Genomic DNA, 23704 nt, shown 5'->3' on the forward strand with positions numbered 1-23704 from the left:
ACTGGCTTCTCTCTCAGTACTCCACCATCTTGGCTGCTTCTCTGCAATGTTAATTTCAGGAACCAAGAGAGAGAGAGGAACCCGGTTTGCCTCATTTTATAGTGTAGAAATCAAAACCTTTAAGCCAATATACAAATAAGGAAGTCTCCGATACAAAGTCACTTATCTGAGGCATAAATGGGATTCTTTTTTGTTTGTTTGTTTATTTATTTATTTTTTAAAAATTAATTTTCATGGGGTGACATTGATAAATCAGGGTACAAATGTTCAAAGAAAACATCTCTAGGTTATTTTGACATTTGATTATGCTGCATTCCCATCACCCAAATTCCAATTGTCCTCTGTCACCTTCTATCTGGTTTTCTTTGTGCCCATTCCCTCCCCCAACACCCTCCCTCTCCTCCCCCTCACCCCTTAACCCCCACACTCTTGTCCATGTCTCTGATTCTCATTTTTATGTCCCACCTATGTATAGAATCATATAGTTCTTAGTTTTTTCTGATTTACTTATTTCGCTCAGTATAATGTTATCAAGGTCCATCCATGTTGTTGTAAATGATCCGATCTCATCATTTCTTATGGCTGAGTAGTATTCCATAGTATATATGTACCAAAGCTTTTTAATCCACTTGTCCACTGATGGACACTTGGGCTGTTTCCAGATCTTTGCTATTGTGAACAATGCTGCCATAAACATGGGGGTGCATTTCTTCTTTTCAAACAGTGCTATGGTGTTCTTGGGGTATATTCCTAAAAGTGGGATAGCTGGGTCAAAAGGAAGTCTGATTTTTAATTTCTTTTTATTTTATTTTATTTTTTTAAAATTAAATTTAATGCAGTGACATTGATAAATCAGGGTACATATGTTGAGAGAAAACATCTCCAGATTATTTTGACATTTGATTGTGCTGTATACCCCTCACCCAAAGTCAGATTGTCTTCCACCTTCATTCTGGTTTTCTTTGTGCCCTCCCCTCCCCCACCCCCCCTCTTCTTCCTTGACCCATCCCAGCTCCCCCACCCTCCCACCCCCATTACCATCACATTCTTGTTCATGTCTCTGAGTCTCATTTTTATGTCCCATCTATGTATGGATTCATATAGTTCTTAGTTTTTTTCTGATTTACTTATTTCACTCCGTATAATGTTATCAAGGTCCATCCATGTTATTGTAAATGATCCGATGTCATCATTTCTTATGGCTGAGTAGTATTCCATATATGTACCAAAGCTTTTTAATCCACTCATCCTCTGACAGACACTTGGGCTGTTTCCAGATCTTCGCTATTGTGAACAATGCTGCCACAAACATGGGGGTGCATTTCTCCTTTTGGAGCAGGTCTATGGTGTTCTTGGGGTATATTCCTAAAAGTGGGATAGCTGGGTCAAAAGGCAGTTTGATTTTCAATTTTTTGAGGAATCTCCATATTGTTTTCCACAGTGGCTGCGCCAGTCTGCATTCCCACCAGCAGTATAGGAGGGTTCCCTTTCCTCCACATCCTCGCCAGCACTTATTCTGTGTTGTATTGTTGATGAGCGCCATTCTGACTGGTGTGAGGTGATATCTCATTGTGGTTTTAATTTGCATTTCTCTAATGATTAGTGATGTTGAGCATTTTTTCATATGCCTATTGGCCATCTGTGTGTCCTCTTTGGAGAAGTGTCTATTCATTTCTTTCGCCCATTTTTTGATTGGATTTTTTGTCTTCCTGGTATTGAGTTTTACAAGTTCTTTGTAAATTTTGATTATTAATCCCTTATCAGATGTATTGTCAAATATATTCTCCCATTGTGTGATTTGTCTTTTTATTCTGTTCTTATTGTCTTTAGCTGTGCAGAAGCTTTTTAGTTTGATATAGTCCCTAAGTCGGATTATTCATAAGAGTGCACCACCCCACATCATACAACAGTCAAGGGTGTAGGGAAAAGCTTAGTTTTGAAAAGATCTTAGTATTAAAAGGGCGGGAAAGGCTTAGTCTTAAAATTAAACTTTAGGCCAGGCATGGACAACATACAGTAATGAGTTTATGCGGCCCGTGATCAATTTTTTAATATTCTTCACTACTTTAAAATCTCAGCTACTCAGAAGTGGAAGCATCTTTGATTATTGGAAATCGAGATATTTAAGAAGATAGTGATACATGGAAAAGAATTCCACATGTGACTAATCTAGGGTTAATTTCCAATAATTGGTCGAATGGTTTTGCGATACTTCTTTATATTTTAAAAAATTCCATTATGAAGATTTAAAATTTTTGTACTCGTCTGTACTCAATATGAACTGTTTGATGTTTAGTGGCGATGTGAAACCCATTCTTTTAGGCGGAGTTTGCCAGTGTGCACCCAAGGTGCACAATTCGTTATTTTTGTGGTCAAGAGTGCTGAATCAAGTGGCATTGTAGCATAGACAATAGCTGCAGTTGATAACTGAAAATGTGTCCAGGCTGTTTGTAAAACAAAATAATTGTTTTATTTGCAATATAACCCCTTCAAGCTCATTCTATTAATTAAATATTGTTTAGATTGTATCCTGACCTGTGGTGGCGCAGTGGATAAAGCGTCGACCTGGAAATGCTGAGGTCGCTGGTTCGAAACCCTGGGCTTGCCTACTCAAGGCACATATGGGAGTCGATGCTTCCAGCTCCTCCCCACTTCTCTCTCTGTCTCTCCCTCTCCTCTCTAAAATGTATAAATAAAAAATTAAAAAAAATACTTAAAAAATATTGTTTAGATTGATTGCAATACAGTTTGGATATTTATACCGTATGTAATTATATTTTCATTAAAATATATTTTTATTAAAATAATATTGTATATTAAAAATATTTTTCACTTACATTTATTCATAAACAAATTACATAATAAAAATTTTGTTTACTTAAACGAATCATTTTTGTATTTAACATTTTTAAATTTTAATATTTTGTCCAGCCTGTGAAAAATGTTTTCTTTTTAATCTGGCCCGGGGGCAAAAACTGTTGGCCACTCCTGCCTTAGGCTATAATGACTTTGCCAGCTCGCAGCCTGTCTCCCACACCCAATGCAAACTATAGGCGAACAAACATATATATCATATTTACAAACTTATTTGGCCAACAGCTGTCTAATGTGAATAGACAAATGAAATGTAGCCTAAACTGTGCAATTTACCAGAGTACAGACACTGAAAACATGCCATCTACCCAGTGTTGATAATAGGCAATATCAGAAAGATTCTGAATTCCAAATAACAGAAAGTTGTAAAAATTGAGTATCACATCATTAAGATGGAATTCAAGTAGGGATTAAAAGTGAGTTATAATGAAAACAAATGAGAGACGATTTATTGTTTATTAGATTAGCAATGATTCAAATGATCTCCAACATGTTGAAAACAAGCATTATAATAATGTATTGTTAAGAATAAATATAGGTAATAGAATTTTGAATGTGATGGGTTAATAGAAAAGCTTTTAGATTGTATAGTCTTGAAAGAAAGCTTTCAGAAACATAAAGAATGCTTACAATGATATCTGAATATATATGAACAAGAGTGTTAAATAAACTATTTTTGTAATAGAAATTATGGTAAAGGAACTAAATTTTGATCACTAAGATACTGGCGAAATAAATTTTTTGGCATCTATATAATGAAATGCCCATTTGATGTAAAACAAAGAAACAAACAAACCAATAAATCTGAAGTTTTATTTTTTTCTGAAATTTTATTGTGAAATAACTTGTTATTGTAAAAAACTATTTATGGGGAAAATTGGTCATAATAAATGTTAAACAGAGTTTACAACAATAAAAAATGACACAGATTTATTTTTGCTTATGGATATGTCCAGTGATTTATCCATAGGTCAGAGGATAAAAATAAAACTCTTTTTACTCTTACAGTTTTCTCTTCAGCATAAGAAGAGGGTGCACTTTCTGTCTGGAGGCCATCAGTACCCTTGTACACTGGCAATGCCCTCTTCCTTCCAGGATTTCCAAGAACAGCCACCTCACCCTCCCTCCCTGTCACCTTCCTGCTCTGCAATGTTCAAGCTGCAGTGCAGGCTTCTGTCACAAGATGGCACCAACCCACCATCATCATCAAACTTCTGTACAGAGCTTTTTCAAAGAGCAAAAATACACAATCCCTTCTCTCAAAACTCAGCCTATGAACCTATGCACAGAATAATTCTAATTCTGTCTGGAAACATGATAAATATAAAAGAAGATTGTTATAACATTGACTCCAGGGCCTGCACAGAATGGAACACCAGGTGGCATTAATGTGCCTTGGTAGTGGGAGGCAGGCCAAGGACAGCTCAGGGCAGATGGGAAATGACAGGGAGCCTAAGACATTACAGCAGGGTTTGGTCAGCTGTGTCCATTGTTTTGCTGAAAGGATGATAGACAAGGGTACAGGAAAAGGACTGGGTGGCTTATACAGAGGTGAGGTAATGGAGGGTGAACACCTTTCTCTCTGGGAAAGGGGCAAAAGTGGGAAGTGGGGGTAGAAAGAAATTTTGCATGGGGCATAGGGGGCATGATATGGTGTGTAAGTGGTTTTATATGGAATAGGACACTTGAAAGCATGCCAGCACAATTAAAAAATAAATTGAATTTTTTTTTCTGAAAAAAATAAAAGAATTGTACATCTGAAACCTATATAATTTTATTAACCAATGTCACCCTAATAAATCTAATTTATAACAAATCAGCCCTGGTCAGTGGATACAGCATCATCCTGGAGTTCCAAGATCACCAGCTAGATCCCGCAGGTGCCAGCTCCACTGTGAGGTCATTCGTTTAAGCCTCAGTCAAGGCATGTATCAGAAGTAATCAATGGGTGCACAACTAAATAAAACAATTAGATTATGTTTCTCTCTCTCTTGTTTCCTCTTCCCTCTCTCCCTTCCTCACTCTCAAAAATCAAAGGGGAAAATTTAAGAATTAAAAAATCAATAAAAAAATAAAATTACAAAAGAAAACACTGAAAGGAATATGTAGTTAGTTGGATGAAGCAGAGTATCAAATCAGTGATTTAGGAGATGTGGTAGAAAAAAAACTGATCAGAGCAGGAAAAAAAAAGAATTAAAGAGAATGAGGACAGTTTAAGGAACCTTTGGAACAACATGAAATGTAACAACATATGTATTATAGGGGAACCAGGAAAAGAAAAGAGAGAGCAAGGCAGTGAGAACGTATATGAAAAAATAATGACTAAAAATTTGTCTAACTTGGTGAAGGAAAAAGAAACACAAGTCCAGGAAGAACAGAGAGTCCCATGCAAGGTGGAGCCAAAGAGGACTACACCAAGACACATCATAATTAAAATAGGAAAGGTTGCCTGACCTGTGGTGGCACAGTGGATAAAGCATTGACCTGGAAATGCTGAGGTCGCCGGTTCAAAACCCTGGGCTTGCCTGGTCAAGGCACATATGGGACTTGATGCTTCCTGCTCCTCCCCCCCTTCTCTCTCTCTGTCTCTCTCTCTCTTCTCTCTCTCTCTCCTTTCTAAAAATGAATAAATAAAATTAAAAAAAAATAGGAAAGGTTAAAGACAAAGAGAAAATCTTAAAAGCAGCAAGAAAAAAGCATTTAATTACTAACACTTTAACTCCCATAAGTCTGTCAGATTATTTCTCAACAGAAACATTTTAGGTTAGAAGGGATTGGAATGAAATATTCTAAGTGATAAAAAGCAAGGGCCTACAACTGAGACAACTTTACACAAAAAGCTATTATTTAAAATTGAAGAGGAAATAAAGAGCTCCCCAGACATAAAAATGCTAAAGAACTTTAGCTTTTATACAGATTTGTTCCCACCAAACTTGTATAAAAGAAATCTTAAAGGGCCTGTTTTAATAATAATAATAATAATAATAATAATAATAATAATAGAGAAACATAGCTAAAAGAATAAAAAGGCAATAAATACATACCTATCAATAATAATTTTAAATGTAAATGGCTTAAATATACCAATCAAAAAACATTGGGTAACTGAATGGATAAGAAAGTCAGACCCATATAAATACTGTTTGCAAGATACCCATCTCAGAATGAAAGATACAGACAGACTAAAAGTAAAGTGATGGAAAAAGATATTTTATGGAAATGGAAATGAAGAAAAGCTGGGGTAACAATATTTATATCTGACAGAATGGACATTAAAACAAAGGCTATATAGTAAGAGACAAAAAAGGACACTGCATAATGATAAAGGGAGCAATCCAACAACAGGATATAACCCTTGTAAATATTCATGCACCCAGTGGGGAAGTACCTAAATATGCACAGCAAATCTTGATGTACATAAAGGGAGAGATCAAACGCAATACAATAATAGTAGGGAACTGTAACACCCCTATGACATCAACAGCTAGATCTTCCAGACAGAAAATAAGCGAGGAAATAGTGGCTTTAAATGACACATTAGAGCAGTTGGAGTTGCTATCTTCAGAGCATTTCACCCCAAAGCAGCAGAATATACATTCTTTTCACATACACACAGAACATTTTCTAAGATAGATCACATGTTAGGATACAAAACAAGTCTCAATAAATTTAAGAAGACCGAGCTCATATCAAGCATCTTCTCTGACCATAATGGTGTAAAATTAAAAATAAATCACAAGAAAAAAACCTGTAAAGCACACAAAGACATGAATGCTAAATAACATGTTCCTAAGAAAATGAGTGGGTTAACAATGAGATCAAGGCACAAAACAAAAGATATTTTGAAACAAATAAAAATGAGAAAACAATAACTCAAAATCTATGGGACACAGCAAAAGAAGCTCTAAGAGGGAAATTTATAGCAGTATAGGCCTACCTCAAGAAACAAGAGAAATCTCAAATGAGCAATCTTACTTTACACTTAAAGGAACTTGAAACAACAACAAAATAAACAAAGCCCAAAGTGAGTAGAAGGAAAAAGATAATTAAGATCAGAGCAAAAATAAATGCAATAGTGCCTATAAAAATACAAAAGATCAATGAAACCAAGACCTGGTTCTTTGAAAAGATAAACAAGATTGACAAACTTTTAACCAAACTCATCAACAAAAAAAAAGAGAGAGGACGGAAATAAATAAAATCAGAGATGAAAGAGAAGTAACATCAGACACCAAAGAAGATTATAAGGAAATATCACAAACAACTACATGCCAACAAGTTGGATAATTTGGACAAAATGGGTAAATTCCTAGAAACATACAATCTTCCAAAACTGAATCATGAAACATGAGAGCACCTGAATTGACAGATTAGAGCTAGTGAAATTGAAGAAATAATGTATTATTATTATATATTATATATGTATATAAAAAAGAACTCCCAACAAACAAAAATCCCTTTACCAGATGGTTTGTCTGGTGAATATTACCAAACATTTAAAGAAGAATTAACACCTATTCTGCTCAATTTATTTCAAAAAATTCAAAAGGAAGGACGACTCCCAAGCTCATTTTACGAGGTCAGCATTGTCATAATTCCAGAACCACCTAAAGACACTACAAAGAAATAAAATCATAGGCCAATATCCTTGATGAACATAGACACTAAAATATTCAACAAAATATTAGCAAAAAAGATCCAGCAATACATTAAAAAGGTCATATACCATGATGAAGTGGGATTTATTTCAGGAATGCAAGGTTGGTACAGCATCTGCAAAACAATAAACATGAAACATCACATAAAAAAATTGAAGGATAAAAATCACATGATCATATCAGTAGATGTAGAAAAAGCATTTCATAAAATTCAGTACTCATTTATGCAAAAACACTAAGCAAAATGAGAATTGAGGGAACATTCTTCAATGCAATAAAGGCCATCTATGACAAACCCACAACCATCATCATATTTAATGGGCAAAAACCAAGCATTTACTCAAGATTAGAAACAAGACAGGGATGTCTAGTATCACCACTCTTACCCAATATAATGCTGGAAGTCTTAGCCACAGCAATCAGAAAAGAAGGAGCCATAAAAGACTTCCAAATTAGAAAGAAAGAAGTAAAGCTGCCATTGTTTGCATGTGACATGATACTGTATATACTGAATCCTAAAGAGTACATAAAAAACTACTAGAACTGACAAATGTACCGTATTTCCCCATGTATAAGACAGCATTTTCGAAAAAGTTGGAGTCTAAAAACTGGGTGTGTCTTATACATTGGTTGTAGTTTTTCCACTTGCATTTTCTGCATTTTTGTGCTTGTTTTTGCACTTATTGTTGCAGATTTTATTACTCGCATTCCTTGCTCTTTTGCACTTGTTTTTGTGCTCATTGTTGCAGATTTTTTTACTTGCATTTCCTGCTTTTTTATACTTGTTGTCTTTGCACTCATTGTTTTGCACTTGTTACGGGTGCATTACAGTAGGTTACGTTTTGCCACGCTCTTCCCAGAAATGGTTCAGAAAAGATGTTTGTACAATGCTGAATTCAAGTTAAAAGTGATCTAGTTTGCAAAAGTGAATGGAAATCGTGCTGCTATACTTAAGTTTGGTCATCCTCCAACTGAGAAATCAATCTGAGACTGGCTAAAGAAGAAGAAACCCTACTGAAATTGCCATGGCAAAAGGAGGCCATGAGAGTCAAATCAGCAACATGGCCTGATTTAGAGAGGGAATTGAAGATATGGATGGAAGAGCAAAGGGCAATTGGAATTCCTGTGTCCACAAAGATGGTTCAGCCTGAGGCAAGAAGAATTGCTGATGAAAAAGAAGTTATTGATTTCAAAGGAGGACACAATTGGTGCTTCAGGTTCATGAAATGGAATGGACTAATTATATGTATGTGCACCAGACTTACCCAAAAGATGCTTGAAAGCTATGAGCAGAAGGTCTTTAAATTTCATCATTTTGTCATTCAATTTTGGAAGACACATCAGTTTGAGTTGGGACAGATTGCAAATATGGCAAAGTCCCCCTTCAATTTGATGTCCCAAGTAACAGAACTGTTGATAAGAAGGGGGTGAAAACTGTAACTGTGAAGACAAGTGGACATGAAAAGAGTCATTACACAGTTATTCTAGCTTTTTGTGCCACAGAACTAAGCTGCCTCTTATGCTGATTTTCAAGCGCAAAAAAAAAAAAAAAAAAAAAAAAAAAAAAAAAGCCAAAAGAAGACATTCCTTGAGGAGTGATTGTCCATGTTCATGACAAGGGTTGGATAGATCAGGATGAAATGAAGATCTGTTTGAGAAAGTTTGGAGAAGGAGATCAGGTGAGTTCTTACACAAACCTGCCCTATTGGTGCTTGATCAGTTCAGGGCACAAAACAAAATACACAAAGAAGATTGCTGCAGAGCAAAAAACAAAACTTGCCATCATACCTGGAGGCTTGACATTCCAGCTCCAACCACTTGATATCAGGATTAAGAAACCCTTCAAAGCTGCCATGAGAAACACATGAAACCAATGAATGAAGTCTTCTGGGGACAATTTGACACCAGCAGGAAGAGTGAAAAAACCAACTATAGGAAAAGTTTGTACCTGAGTGAAAAGATCCTGGAATAATATCAAGATTGAGATCATTGTGAAGTCATTAAAAAAGTGTGGCATTTCAAATGCCATAGATGGAACTGAGGACAAGGCAATATATGAAGACAGTGATTTGTCATCAGACATAGATGAGGACAAGCTAATGGATGAGAGTTTTGACAGTGATGAGGAGTTAGTTGTATGAATTTTTTCGTGGCAGAGACAGAGAGAGTCAGAGAGAGGGACAGATAGGGACAGACAGACAGGAAGGGAGAGAGATGAAAAACATCAATTCTTCGTTGCGGTTCCTTAGTTGTTCATTGATTGATTTCTCATATGTGCCTTGACCGGGGGGCTACAGCAGACTGACTGAGAGATCCCTTGCTCAAGCCAGTGACCTTGGCTCAAGCTGGTGAGCCTTGCTCAAACCAGATGAGCCCGTGCTCAAGCTGGCAACCTCGGGGGTCTCAAACCTGGGTCCTTCACATCCCAGTCCAATGGTCTATCCACTGCGCCACAGTGTGGTCAGGCAAGGAGTTGTATGAATTTTATGATGAATAAAACTTGAGTTCATTTATGTAATACATTTTTTTTTTCAAATTTCAAGCCCCAAAATTAGGATGTGTCTTATACATAGGGAAATACGGTATTCAATAAAGTAGTAGGATACAAAATATATATTCAGAAGTCAGTTGCACCCTGGCTGATTTGCTCAGTGTTAGAGCGTTGGCTTTCTGTGTGGATGTCCCAGGTTTGATTCCCAGTCAGGGCACACAGGAAAAACACCTATCTGCTTCTCCACTGCTCCCTTTCTCCTTTCTCTCTCTCTCTCTCTTTCTCTCTCTCTCCCTCTTTCACCCTCCTCCTGCAACCATGGCTCAATTGAAGTAAGTTATCCCCCAGCACTCAGGATGACGCCATGGCCTCTGCCTCAGGTGCTAAGAAGAGCTCAGTTACTGAGCAATGGAACAACGTCTCAGATGGGCAGAGCATCATTGTCCCCTAGTGGGCTTGCCTGATTGATCCCGGTTGGGGTACATGCGGGAGTCTGTCTCTGCCTCCCCTCCTTTCACTGAATTAAAAAAATAAAAAGCAACTCTGACCTGTGGTAGCATAGCAGATAAAGCATAGACCTGGAATGCTGAGGTCACTGGTTTGAAACCCTGTGCTTGCCTGGTCAAGGCACATGTGGGAGTTGATGCTTTCTACTCCTATCCTCTTCTCTCTCTCTCTCTCTCTTTCTCTAAATGAATAAAGTCTAAAAAAAAAGAAATACATTAAATTAAGAGAAGAAAAAAAGATCAGTTGCATTTTTATACACAAATAATGAACTATCAGAAAGAAAAACTAAAAAGTTAGTACCATTCACAATTCCTTTAAAAAAGAGTAAAATACCTAGTAACAAATTTAACCAAGGGTATAAAAGACTCAAAAAGTAAGACACTGAAGAAAAAAATCCAAGAAGATACATATAAGTAGAAACCTATATTGTGCTCATGGATAGTTAAATTAACATGATTAAATTGTCCATATTACCCAAAAAAATCTATATATTCAACACAATTTCTATCAAGACACCAATGATGTATCTCACCAAACCAGAACAAATATTCCTAAAATTTATATGGAACCAGAAAAGACCCTAAATAGCCACAGCAATCTTGAGAAAGAAGAATATTGGCGGAATCACACTACCTGATACCAAATTATAATACAAAGCCAAAGTAATCAAAACAACATGGCAATGACATAAAAACAGATAAATAGATCAATGTAATAGAAAAGAGAGCCTACAAATCAACCCATGCTTGCATAGTTGATTAATATTTGACAAAGGACACAGTCTATTCAATAAATGGTGTTGGGAAAATTGTGCAGGTATGTGCAAAAAAAAAAAAAAAAAAAAAAAAAAAAAAAAGGAAATTAGACCACCTTCTTACACCATACACAAGAATAAACTCAAAATGGATTGAAGACTTAAATATTAGACTTGAAACCATAAAAATCCTAGAATAAAACATAGTCAGTCAAATTTCAGATATTTCTTGTAGCAAAATTTTTTTCTGATATATTTCCTTGGGCAAGGAAAACAAAAGAAAATTAACTAATGGGATGACAACAAACTAAAATGTATTTGCACAGCGAAAGAAACCCATCAACAAAATGAAAAGACAACCCACTGAATGGGAGATGAATTCACCAATAAGGGAAAAATATTTAAAAGTTACAAAGAACTTGTAAAACTCAACACCAAAAACCAAACAATCCAATTTAAAAAATGGGCAAAGGACTTAAATGAACACTTCTCTAAAGAGGATATACAGATGGCCAATAAACATATGAAAAGATGTTCAATGTCACTATTCATCAAAGAAATGTAAATTAAAACCACAATGAGGTCGCACATCATACCTGTTAGAATGGCTATCATTAATAAATCAACAAACAGGTGTTGGCGAGGGTGTGAAGAAAAGGTAACCCTTGTGCACTGTTGGTGTAAATACAGAGTGGTACAGCCACTGTAGAAAGCAGTATGGAGTTATTTCAAAAAAAATTATAGATAAAATTGTCTTATAACCTAACATTTCCACTTCTACAAATTTCTTCAAAGAGAGCCAAAACACTAATTTGACAGAATATATGCACCTCCATGTTCAGTGCAAGATTATTTACAATAGCCAAGATTTGGAAGCTGCACAAGTGCCGATCCATAGATGAGTGGATAAAAAAGCTGTGGTATATTAACACAATGGGATACTATGCACCATAATAAAGAAGGCAATCTTTTCTTTTGTGACAGCATGGATGGACCTGGAAAGCATTATGCTAAGTGAAATAAATCAGCTAGAGAAAGATAAGCACCATATGATTTCACTTATATGTTAAATCTAATGAATAAAATGAACTAACTAGTAAAATAGAGACAGACTCATACATTTAGAGCAGGCTGACATCTGTCAGTGGAGGGGGGTGGCTGGTTGAGAGGCATGGAGGGATTGAGCAAGAAAGGACAAAAAAAAAAAAGAAAAAAACTCTTGGAGATGGACAACCATATGGTGACTGTGGGTGTGGGGAGGTGGAGGAGTATATAGGGAAGATAAATTGTGATAGACCAAGACTTGACTTAGAGGGTCAACACACAGTTTGGTTTACAGAGATGTGTTATAGAATTGGGCGCCTGAAACCTGTATAAGTATGTCAACCAGTGTCACCCTAATAACATCATTTAAAATATTTATCAATTTAGAAACACGTCCATATATTGTGTGTGAAAATAATACTTGGGGAGCTGGGTGAAAAATGGGAAAGGATTAAGCAAAATAAAACCCCCCAAAAAACCCCTCATAGATACAGACAATGGTATGGGGATGACAAGAGGGAAAGGGGTGGGGGAGGTAGAAGAGGGTAAAGGGGGGTAAATGGTGTTGAAAGGAGACCTGACTTGGGGTGCTGAATGCACAGTACAATATACAGATGATGTGTTATAGAATTGTACACCTGAAACCTATAACTTTTTATTTAGAGGTTAAATCATGGGGTGATGGGGTGACATTGATCAATTCTAAGAGTACATAGGTTTCAGGTAAACATTTCTATAGCATTGAAACTGTTGATTGCATGGTGTACCTATCACCCAAAGTCCTATTATTCTCCATCACCATATATTTGTCCCTCTTTACTCCCCTCCTCCCACCCTCTTCCCTGGTAACCACTTCACTTTCTTATAATGTTATTAACCAATGTCACCCCAATAAATTCAATGAAAAATTAAAAAAACCCCATTTATTTGGTAATAATTAAAAGTAGTGGATTAGTGGGAGTTAGAAGATATTTTCATTTTATAAATTTTCTTTTCCAAAATGTTTTAAATATGAAACATGTTTTAAATAAAATGTTGAGAACCAAATAATCATGAGGTGCTCAAAAATATGATGTTTATATATTCATTGTTTTGGAAACATAATCATAGTATAATTTTTTACCAGTAAAAGGAGAAGATTAAAACAAAGTATTTGAGACGGCTTTTCTGTGTGTGCATGTTTCTATCACCTCGAATTTCTTTATACCAATTATTCATTTACACACTTGTGCAGCTTTCCATGTAGTTCACATGGGGCTGGACTTCCACGCTCACAGCCTAATAATCCAAGGATGGGCATGAACATAGGATGGTCACCACTAGTGTGTGGGAAATTCCAGAAAGCTTTGTACTTACTGTCCATTGGAACTCATGCACCTCCCTCACTCCCCAGTCTATTACCTCACCTTTTGCCAAGATCCCCAGTTAACTTTCACACCTGCAATTCTTCAGTAGGTCAGCAGGTGGCATGTATGCTCATTTTCTACACATTTTTTCCCCAAAGAAAAGGCATACTTTTTGCAAATAAGAAAAATATTTTCTTAAAAAGTAGACAACTAATAAGTACAATGTAATACCAATTGTCTTTGAAAAAATTAACATATAAATAAAAAACAGAGAGGATGTTTGTTTCTTGGTTATTTCTGCATCTACATCTCACTTAAAATGTATATTGTCTACTGTGTGCCAGGCACTGTAACTCCCGGTTCACATCTGAATCTCATCCCTTCCCTCCCTGATCTCTAGACCTGGAAAATGGGAAATGTCCACAGGGAGCAGAATGTATTCTAATGCCCATCCAAAAGAGACTACATTCCACACAAGCGTAGCCCAATCTTCACTCAAGTCCTGGGAACCCAGTATCTAAACAGATGCAGTTAGGTGGAGAAGGTTTGCCACCTTGGGAAACGGAGGCTTCTTTTCATACACACACCTGTCCTTTTGCATAGTGCTAACGAGCTACTACTACCTTCTGACAGGATCTCACTCCGAGATAGAGTGTGAAGAATACAGTAACCCTTGTGTGCTTTCAGTCTTGGTTCTTCTCCTGAGTGTTAACTAGGGTTTTACTCCCTTTTTAGTCCTTGGCTAGGTCTTGTGGTAAATTTTGGAATGGTTTTGTGTTGGTCTTATCCCATTTAGTCCTCCAAGGGTTTCCTTTGAGGGGACATAGAGTTTCTGTTTCGTGTAAGATCTTTTCTACCAGTAAGGAGGCTTGGATCCAGTTCCACTAGATACAGAGAAGAGTATTGATTGAGTTCTCAAATATAAGCACAAGACCAAGACACTGATCTGAACACCGAGTCCTCCTGATTTAGTGGAATTTTTAAATAGGTTTCCCACATTATGGTCACTTTCCCTCAGAATTCCCTTATATCTAACACACAGTAGGATTCATAATACTTTTCTCTATCTCTTGTGCTTGGAAGTACACCCCTGGAAAAATTCCTCTATAACATGGTAGTGGAGAAAACTTAAAATCCTGAAGCAATAAGGGGAAAGTGTGCTACATATGAATTTTTTCATTAAAAAATATTGAATGGCAAAAACCAAACCCAAAAGCAAAGTAAAATTAAAAATTAAAAATTGGGAAAGGTATATACAACTTAGATTACAAAGAAAGGGGTATATCTCTAATATGTAGAAATCTTATTAATAAGTGAATACAAAAGCCAACAAAGGTGAGAGAGGAAAAAAAGCAATGAATACAAGCAGGTATTTTACCAAAAGATGTTGATGCAGGGTAAAACAAAATGATACTTAAATACAAGAAAAATGCTCAATCTGCCTGACCAGGCAGTGGTTCATTGCATAGAGCATTGGCCTGGGATGCTGAGGACCCAGGTTTGAAACTCCAAGATCAATGTCTTCAGCATAGTCTCACCAGCTTAAGCTCAGTTTTGCCGGTAGGATCATTGACATGACTACATGGTCTTGCTTGAAGTCCAAGGTTACTGGCTTGAGCAAGGGGTCACTGGCTCGGCTGGAGCCCCCCAGCAAGGCACATATGAGAAAGCAACTAATGAACAATTAAGGTGCTGCAACTATGAGTTGAAACTTCTCATCTCTCTCCCTTCTTACAAACATTTTTTACAGGGACAGAGAGAGAGTCAGAGGGAGGGATAGACAGGGACAGACAGACAGGAAAGGAGAGAGATGAGAAGCATCAATCATCAGTTTCTCGTTGCGACACCTTAGTTGTTCATTGATTGCTTTCTCATATGTGCCTTGACCATGGGCCTTCAGCAGACCGAGTGACCCCTTGCTCGAGCCAGGGGCCTTGGGTCCAAGCTGGTGAGTTTTTTATTTTTTTTGCTCAAGCCAGATGAGCTCGTGCTCAAGCTGGTGACCTCGGGGCCTCAAACCTGGGTCTTCCGCATCCCAGTCCGACGCTCTTATCCGCTGCGCCACCGCCTGATCAGGCTCTCTCCCTTCTTGTTGTCTCCACTCCCCTCTCTCTTGGAAAAAAAAATGCTTAATCTGATTCATGATAAACAATGCAAAGAAAAATAACTATAACCAGCTACTTCTTCTTATCAATTAGGTAGCCTGTGAAAAAACAGTTATTCTCATATATTGCTGGTGGTCATGTAAAATGGTACTAGCCTATGTGAGGATGTGATATTATCTAGTAAAATTACGTGGGTGTCTACTCTTAGAATCAGTATTCTTAAGAATTTATGCCAAGGAAACAATGCAAAACAAAACAAAAAGCCCCAAAAGTTCAAAACTATTGAGAAATCTGTGACAATAAGAGATTAGCAACAAGACAAATGCCCTCCATTTGAGGGTTGGTTGAGTAACCTAAGATATACCTACATTCTAGAGTACTATGCAGCTATAAAAATCAATGACTGCTATGAAGTGATCTCCAGGATATACTGCTTAGTAAAAAAAAGCCAGGCACAGAAAAATGTATAGAGCCGCTGCTGTCGAATACAGTAGCCACTGGCCACAAACAGATATTTAAATTTTATTTAAAAAATTAAGAATTCAGTTTTTCAGTCATACTGGCCACATTATAGATGCTCAGAAGCCACTTGTTGCTGGTGGCTACAGTGTTGGACAGCGCACACAAAGCTTTTTCATTTCTGCAGATATTTCTATTGGATATTGTTGGTGAAGAATGTCCTACCTTTTACTCATGATTGGGGGAGGAAACTAATATACATATTGCATTTGGTTATATATTTAAAATATGAAAGGTTAAAACAAAAAACTGACAAAAATTATTACCTATAAGAGATGGAAGAGCATCCCAGGATGGAAGCCAATTACCTGTATTCTCTTAAAAGTATAATACAGATTTCTAGGCTCCAATTACAAAAAGGGGAAGAAACAATGACCAACCAAGTAGCAATGTGCAACTCTAATCCGCAGACTGAAGCCTCTGAAAACATTTCCCAATAAAGGAACTAGGCATCCTTGGAGAAATGGCTGATTCCAGTTCTGGATAAGAATTGTACCAAGTAAGTCTGGACCAAACTCTCATGGCAGAAAGCATGTTAAAGACTCAGAAGCCAACCTGAGGGCTTCTACTGGACAAAGAACAATTTAAAAATCAAAAAGATTAAGGACCATAATGGGTTAAAATGCATCAAATATATAAGTACCTGTGAGCTCCTTATGACACTCAAAACAAACAAAACAAACAAACAAAGAAACAAATTCATTGTTCACCTTGGGAAGATCCTAAAGAAATAACTCATTCTGAAAAATGAAAATAATGCAAAATAATTAAACATTCATCCTACTCTTCCTATTTGTAGCATACTTCAGCATAACCTCATAGTTGATGAAGAGAAATTTCTTTATGGAAGTATTACAGATAAAAATATAAAAGAAAGTTATGAATCACCCTTATGCAACTTTTAATGACATATAAGTCTTCAGAGGCTGCAAAAATATGAAGTGAACAGTAGATGGGAAATTTGACAAAACCTGAACCCAGTGATCAATTTCAATGACACAGAAAGAGAGATAAGTGACAAGATGAACCTCCCAGTGTTATTACAGGAATTACACTGAATCACATCTGAGGTATGTTTGTCAAAACAGCTGAATCTCATCAAGCCTGAAAATCTACTTACCAATTTAAAGGAAATGGGAAGAGGCAGTGGAACATAATAAACAACACAATAGGGATACAAGTAGCAAAATCCAGATTGCAAATTCCACAAGACAAAATATATAGTTTCGTGATCAAATAAGCTAGAAGGTTATAAAAAAGAGGGATGGTGTTCTTTAGGTTAAAAGGAATTTAACATTTAAAAGAAATTAAAATTAAAGCCACATGAGATACCACCACACACTAATTTAAAGAATAAAAATGAAAAATGTGGAAAATGCCATGTTGAATTAATATGTAAAAAAATTTAGACAAGTGTTAGACATACAATAACAACTCAATAAATACTAGATATATTGAGTGCAACCATGTCAACATAATAAATTAAAAATAAAAGTAAAAGTTTATTTTAAAAAAGAATTATTTACAAGTTGAGATTTTTATCATTTCGATAGTTTGTTTGTATGTGTCAATAATAAAGCTTAATGATCTAACAACTAAGCTCTATTCATCAATTGCATATTTTAAATTATTAATTTTTATTATTATCACTGTTAGATACCACTGCTGAATAAAGGATGTAACGTTGGAATGAAGAAATAAAATTTAGTGAGATCTTCTTACGTGCACACTTTGTCGATTGTAATTTTGTCTTCAATTCTTGAAAGTGATGCTCTGAGGTAGGTATAGATTTAGAGATAACATAAAAAGAAAAGTACATGTTAAAGGCATTCTAAGGACATGTCAAATGGATACAGCAGCCACTTCAAGGTGCTTCCATTGGCCAATTTTGTGATAATATGAGCATTAAAATAAATAATTATAGCGTCAGCCAGTAACCCTTAGAGCAAAATAAGAATCTACAATATAAGATAATAAATAAATATATACCTAGGGAGAAGAGAAAGCTCTACCTCCAGCCCAATTTCAATTAATAAATCTACAAAGAATGCAAAAATTAGAAAAACAATATTCGACAATGATCATAATAATAGGTGATTCAGCCTAGAATAATAAAATGATGCTCGATCTGCACCAAATCCCACTGCAGTCCAGAGTCTCCATGGTAACCATGTGGGCAAGAGAACATGGAAAAACACTTATTTCTGTTTTTCAGTTTTTATTATCCGCTTGGAAGTGAACAGGACTGACATGATCATAAAGGTAATGAGGACGCAAAATGGGAATGAAAAAATAAAATTTGGTGAGAGCTTACTGGGCGCCATGCATTGTACGTTGTTATTTCATGCTCAATTCCTCAGTGATGCTCTGAGGTGGGTATAGATTTGGAGACAACTTCAGAGAGCAAAGTACATGTTCAAAGCATTCTAAGGACGTGTCAAATGGACACAGCAGTCAACTTAAAGGTGTCTTCCTTGGCCAATTCTGTGACAATCAGAGCATCAAAATAAACATTTCTTGTGTCAGAAGGCAACATATTGGGCAAAACAAGAATCTATGATATAAATGAATGAATGAATGAATGAATGAATGAATGAATGAATCAATACATAGGGAGAAGAGAAAGCTCTACCTCTGGTCCAATTTCAATTAATAAATCTGGAAAAATTGAGAAAATTAGTAAAACAGTATATGACAACAATCATAGTAATAGGTGATCCAGCCTGGAATTATAAAATGACGTTTGATCTGCACCAAATCCCACTGCAGTGAGGAGTCACCATGGTAACCATGTGGGCAAGTGAAGATGGAAAAACACCACACTTCTGTTGTTCAGTTTCTATGATGTGCTAGGGAGAGAACAGGACAGGCTTGATTATAATAATTTAACTCAAGTTTCCTCACAATCATGATTCCTGGCACCTTCAGCAATCTGCACACATACAAACATACTTATACATATACATACATGCTGTCTCCTTCTGTTTGTGTTACCATCCAATAACTAAGAAGTTCATTGAGATGGATTTGCTAGGGAACGAAAAAGAAAAAACCCACAATTTAACTGGTACAATTCTAACCATACATATAAAATTGAAAGCCACCAAAGTATTTTTTTAAATAATTGATTTCTCTGGAGATGACTGGTAGCATTTTCTCTGTGACATTGTCCTCCCTAGTATCAGCACATTGCCATATGCCCAGATGTTGATAGAGAAACACAATCAAATTTATGTTGTGCATCAAGTAGTTTTTCCATCCTAGGACAGTCTATTCTTTTGACCAGAGATATCATTCAATGGCTATTATCAATCATATGGCTTTTAACAGTTTAATGAAAATATAATAACTGTGAACTATATTTGCAAAATAATGTTTTTTACAATAGCATCAAAAAGCATGAAATACTTACAGATTATCTGTCTACAGATATGCAAAGCTTGTTCATTGAAAACTACAAAACCCTGTTCAAAAAATTAAAGAAAATCTAAATCAATGGAGAGAAAACTATTTTAATAATTCAAAAGACTCTATATTGTTAAGATATCACTTTCCCTCTAATTGATCTATATAGTCAGTGAAATCCCAATATAATCCCAGGAAATGTTTCTTAAAAGAAATCGACATGCCACCCTGAGCAGGTCAGTACAGTGGATACAGCGTTGCAGAGGGATGCAAAAGACCCAGATTGAAACCCTGAGGTTGCCAGCTTGAGCATGGGCTCACAGCTTTAGCGGGGTATCATAGACATGACGCCATGGTCACTGGCTTAAGCCTGAAGTTTGCCTGCTCAAGCCTAAAATCACTGTCTTGAGCAAAGGGTCACTCGCTCTGTTGTAGCTCTCTGGTCAAGGCACATATGAGAAAGCAATCAATGAACAACTAAGGTGCTGTAACAAAAAATTGATGCTTCTCATCTCTCTCCCTTTCTGTCTATCTGTCATTATCTGTCCTTCCCTCTCTCTTTCACACACAAAAAAAGAAAGAAATCAATAGGCCAATTCTGAAATTAATGTAAAAATGAAAAAGAGGTAGAATATAAAAAATAACTAAAAAATAAATAAAAAGTTGGAGGATAAATAATCCCAGGTTTGATGACTCATTATAAACTTATAGTAACCAAAACAATGTGGTAGTATAAATTAAAACTAAATTTTGATAACATTACATCCCATGAGAATTGCTAAAATAAAAAAACTGCCTATACCAAGCATTGTCAAGATTGTGAAGGATGGCAATCATGTACACTGTTGGTGGTGGTTAAAATGATTAAACTTCTTTGGAGGTTCTTAACAAAGTGCCAAAATAGGAATCTAGGGTTAAATAAATAAATAAATGAATAAACAAATAAACAAATAAATACCTAGGGAGAAAAAAAGCTCTATGTTCAGTCCAATTTTAATTAATTAACCAGGAAAGAATGAGACAATTAGAAAAACAATATTCGAGAATGATCAAAATAATAGGTTGAGAATTGAGGGAACATTCTTCAATGCAATAAAGGCCATCTATGACAAACCCACAACCATCATCATATTTAATGGGCAAAAACCAAGCATTTACTCAAGATTAGAAACAAGACAGGGATGTCTACTATCACCACCCTTACCCAATATAATGCTGGAAGTCTTAGCCACAGCAATCAGAAAAGAAGGAGCTATAAAACAATTCCAAATTGGAAAGAAAGAAGTAAAGCTGCCATTGTTTGCATGTGACATGATACTGTATATACTGAATCCTAAAGAGTACATAAAAAACTACTAGAACTGACAAATGTACCATATTTCCCCATGTATAAGACAGCATTTTTGAAAAAGTTGGAGTCTAAAAACTGGGTGTGTCTTATACATTGGTTGTAGTTTTTCCACTTGCATTTTCTGCATTTTTGTGCTTGTTTTTGCACTTATTGTTGCAGATTTTATTACTCGCATTCCTTGCTCTTTTGCACTTGTTTTTGTGCTCATTGTTGCAGATTTTTTTACTTGCATTTCCTGCTTTTTTATACTTGTTGTCTTTGCACTCATTGTTTTGCACTTGTTACGGGTGCATTACAGTAGGTTACGTTTTGCCACGCTCTTCCCAGAAATGGTTCAGAAAAGATGTTTGTACAATGCTGAATTCAAGTTAAAAGTGATCTAGTTTGCAAAAGTGAATGGAAATCGTGCTGCTAAACTTAAGTTTGGTCCTCCTCCAACTGAGAAATCAATCTGAGACTGGCTAAAGAAGAAGAAACCCTACTGAAATTGCCATGGCAAAAGGAGGCCATGAGAGTCAAATCAGCAACATGGCCTGATTTAGAGAGGGAATTGAAGATATGGATGGAAGAGCAAAGGGCAATTGGAATTCCTGTCTCCACAAAGATAGTTCAGCCTGAGGCAAGAAGAATTGCTGATGAAAAAGAAGTTATTGATTTCAAAGGAGGACACAATTGGTGCTTCAGGTTCATGAAATGGAATGGACTAATTATATGTATGTGCACCAGACTTACTCAAAAGATGCCTGTAAACTATGAGCAGAAGGTCTTTAAATTTCATCATTTTGTCATTCAATTTTGGAAGACACATCAGTTTGAGTTGGGACAGATTGCAAATATGGCAAAGTCCCCCTTCAATTTGATGTCCAAAGGAACAGAACTGTTGATAAGAAGGGGGTGAAAACTGTAACTGTGAAGACAAGTGGACATGAAAAGAGTCATTACACAGTTATTCTAGCTTGTCGTGCCTACGGAACTAAGCTGCCTCTTATGCTGATTTTCAAATGCACACACACAAAAAAAAAGTGCCAAAAGAAGACATTCCTTGAGGAGTGATTGTCCATGTTCATGACAAGGGTTGGATAGATCAGGATGAAATGAAGATCTGTTTGAGAAAGTTTGGAGAAGGAGATCAGGTGAGTTCTTACACAAACCTGTCCTATTGGTGCTTGATCAGTTCAGGGCACAAAACAAAATACACAAAGAAGATTGCTGCAGAGCAAAAAACAAAACTTGCCATCATATCTGGAGGCTTGACATTCCAGCTCCAACCACTTGATATCAGGATTAAGAAACCCTTCAAAGCTGCCATGAGAAACACATGAAACCAATGAATGAAGTCTTCTGGGGACAATTTGACACCAGCAGAAAGAGTAAAAAAACCAACTATAGGAGAAGTTTGTACCTGAGTGAAAAGATCCTGGAATAATATCAAGATTGAGATCGTTGTGAAGTCATTAAAAAAGTGTGGCATTTCAAATGCCATAGATGGAACTGAGGACAAGGCAATATATGAAGACAGTGATTTGTCATCAGACATAGATGAGGACAAGCTAATGGATGAGAGTTTTGACAGTGATGAGGAGTTAGTTGTATAAATCTTTTTGTAGCAGAGACAGAGACAGAGTCAGAGAGAGGGACAGATAGGGACAGACAGACAGGAAGGGAGAGAGATGAAAAACATCAATTCTTTGTTACGGTTCTGTTGTGGACCGTTAATGGCAAAAAGCCATTATAGATTCGAGGCTTGGCAGGGGGCTAAGTTCTCCCCCCTCCATCTCCATATTTGGCTTTGATGCTGAGTATTTACACCCACTCCACTTGCTTCCTTGGGTTGCAGGAAGCAATATACATGCCCTTCCTCTGACTCTTTGTTTGTTTCAGATGTTTGTAAATTTCACTAATGTATCCTGTTTTTGCCTTGGGAGAGTTCCTGTCTTAGCCTTTGATGTGCAACTTTGTATCAGGGTCCTTGATTTGCATAGGTCCATATAATAAAGCGAACTGGGGCTGTGAGGCACTCAGATGCTGCCAGGCAGTTTGAGGAGTCCTCCCGGTCCCATTGGTTTTGTTCTGACAAGTGTGTTTCCTCAATTCCGCACCGTTATTTGGAGCCGCGCTGGTCCGCAGCAAGTGGCGCCCGAACAGACGACTTGAGTACGAGGAAACTAAAACTGAAGGAAGGTGACAGAACTCCCCAAAGTGAAGTGCGCACAGTGAGTAAAGAAAGTTTTTGGGGAAAGTGTAGTTGGGAGTAAAAGAATATGGGACAGATAGGGTCAAAAATAAGGGACCTTTTTGTAAAAATGTTTCCATATGAAGACAAATCATTGTCTGAAGAGTATCAGGGTAAGCCGGAAACAGAGGGATGTGAATATGAGGATAACTTGAAGTCTGAGGATGACAGGGGGGATGAAAAATCCGTGGCTATGGCTGCCTTAGCCGTGGGGCCTCTGCTGCCCTCAGTTCCTTCCTATATTCAACCCTCTGCTCCTCCATTCCCTTATCAGGCTGATTACCAGGCTCGAAATGTAGGGGAAACAATAAATGATGGCTTTACCCATTTTCCTGTTGTAGAAAGACAGGATGATACAGGGAGACTAGTGTGAGAATATAAACCTGTACCTTTTAGAACTCTGAAAGAGCTTAAACT

At 36.6% G+C, this 23704-nt stretch overlaps 1 protein-coding gene across 1 annotated transcript in view; it reads right to left on the reverse strand.

Moving 5' to 3' along the window:
• TCEAL9 (transcription elongation factor A like 9) overlaps positions 1–23704 on the reverse strand; it is a 303391-nt gene that overhangs the window by 204814 nt on the left and 74873 nt on the right. The gene's annotated exons all lie outside the window — the stretch shown is intronic.

Source organism: Saccopteryx leptura, chromosome X, assembly GCF_036850995.1.
Source record: "Saccopteryx leptura isolate mSacLep1 chromosome X, mSacLep1_pri_phased_curated, whole genome shotgun sequence".
Taxonomy (NCBI): Eukaryota; Metazoa; Chordata; class Mammalia; order Chiroptera; family Emballonuridae; genus Saccopteryx; species Saccopteryx leptura.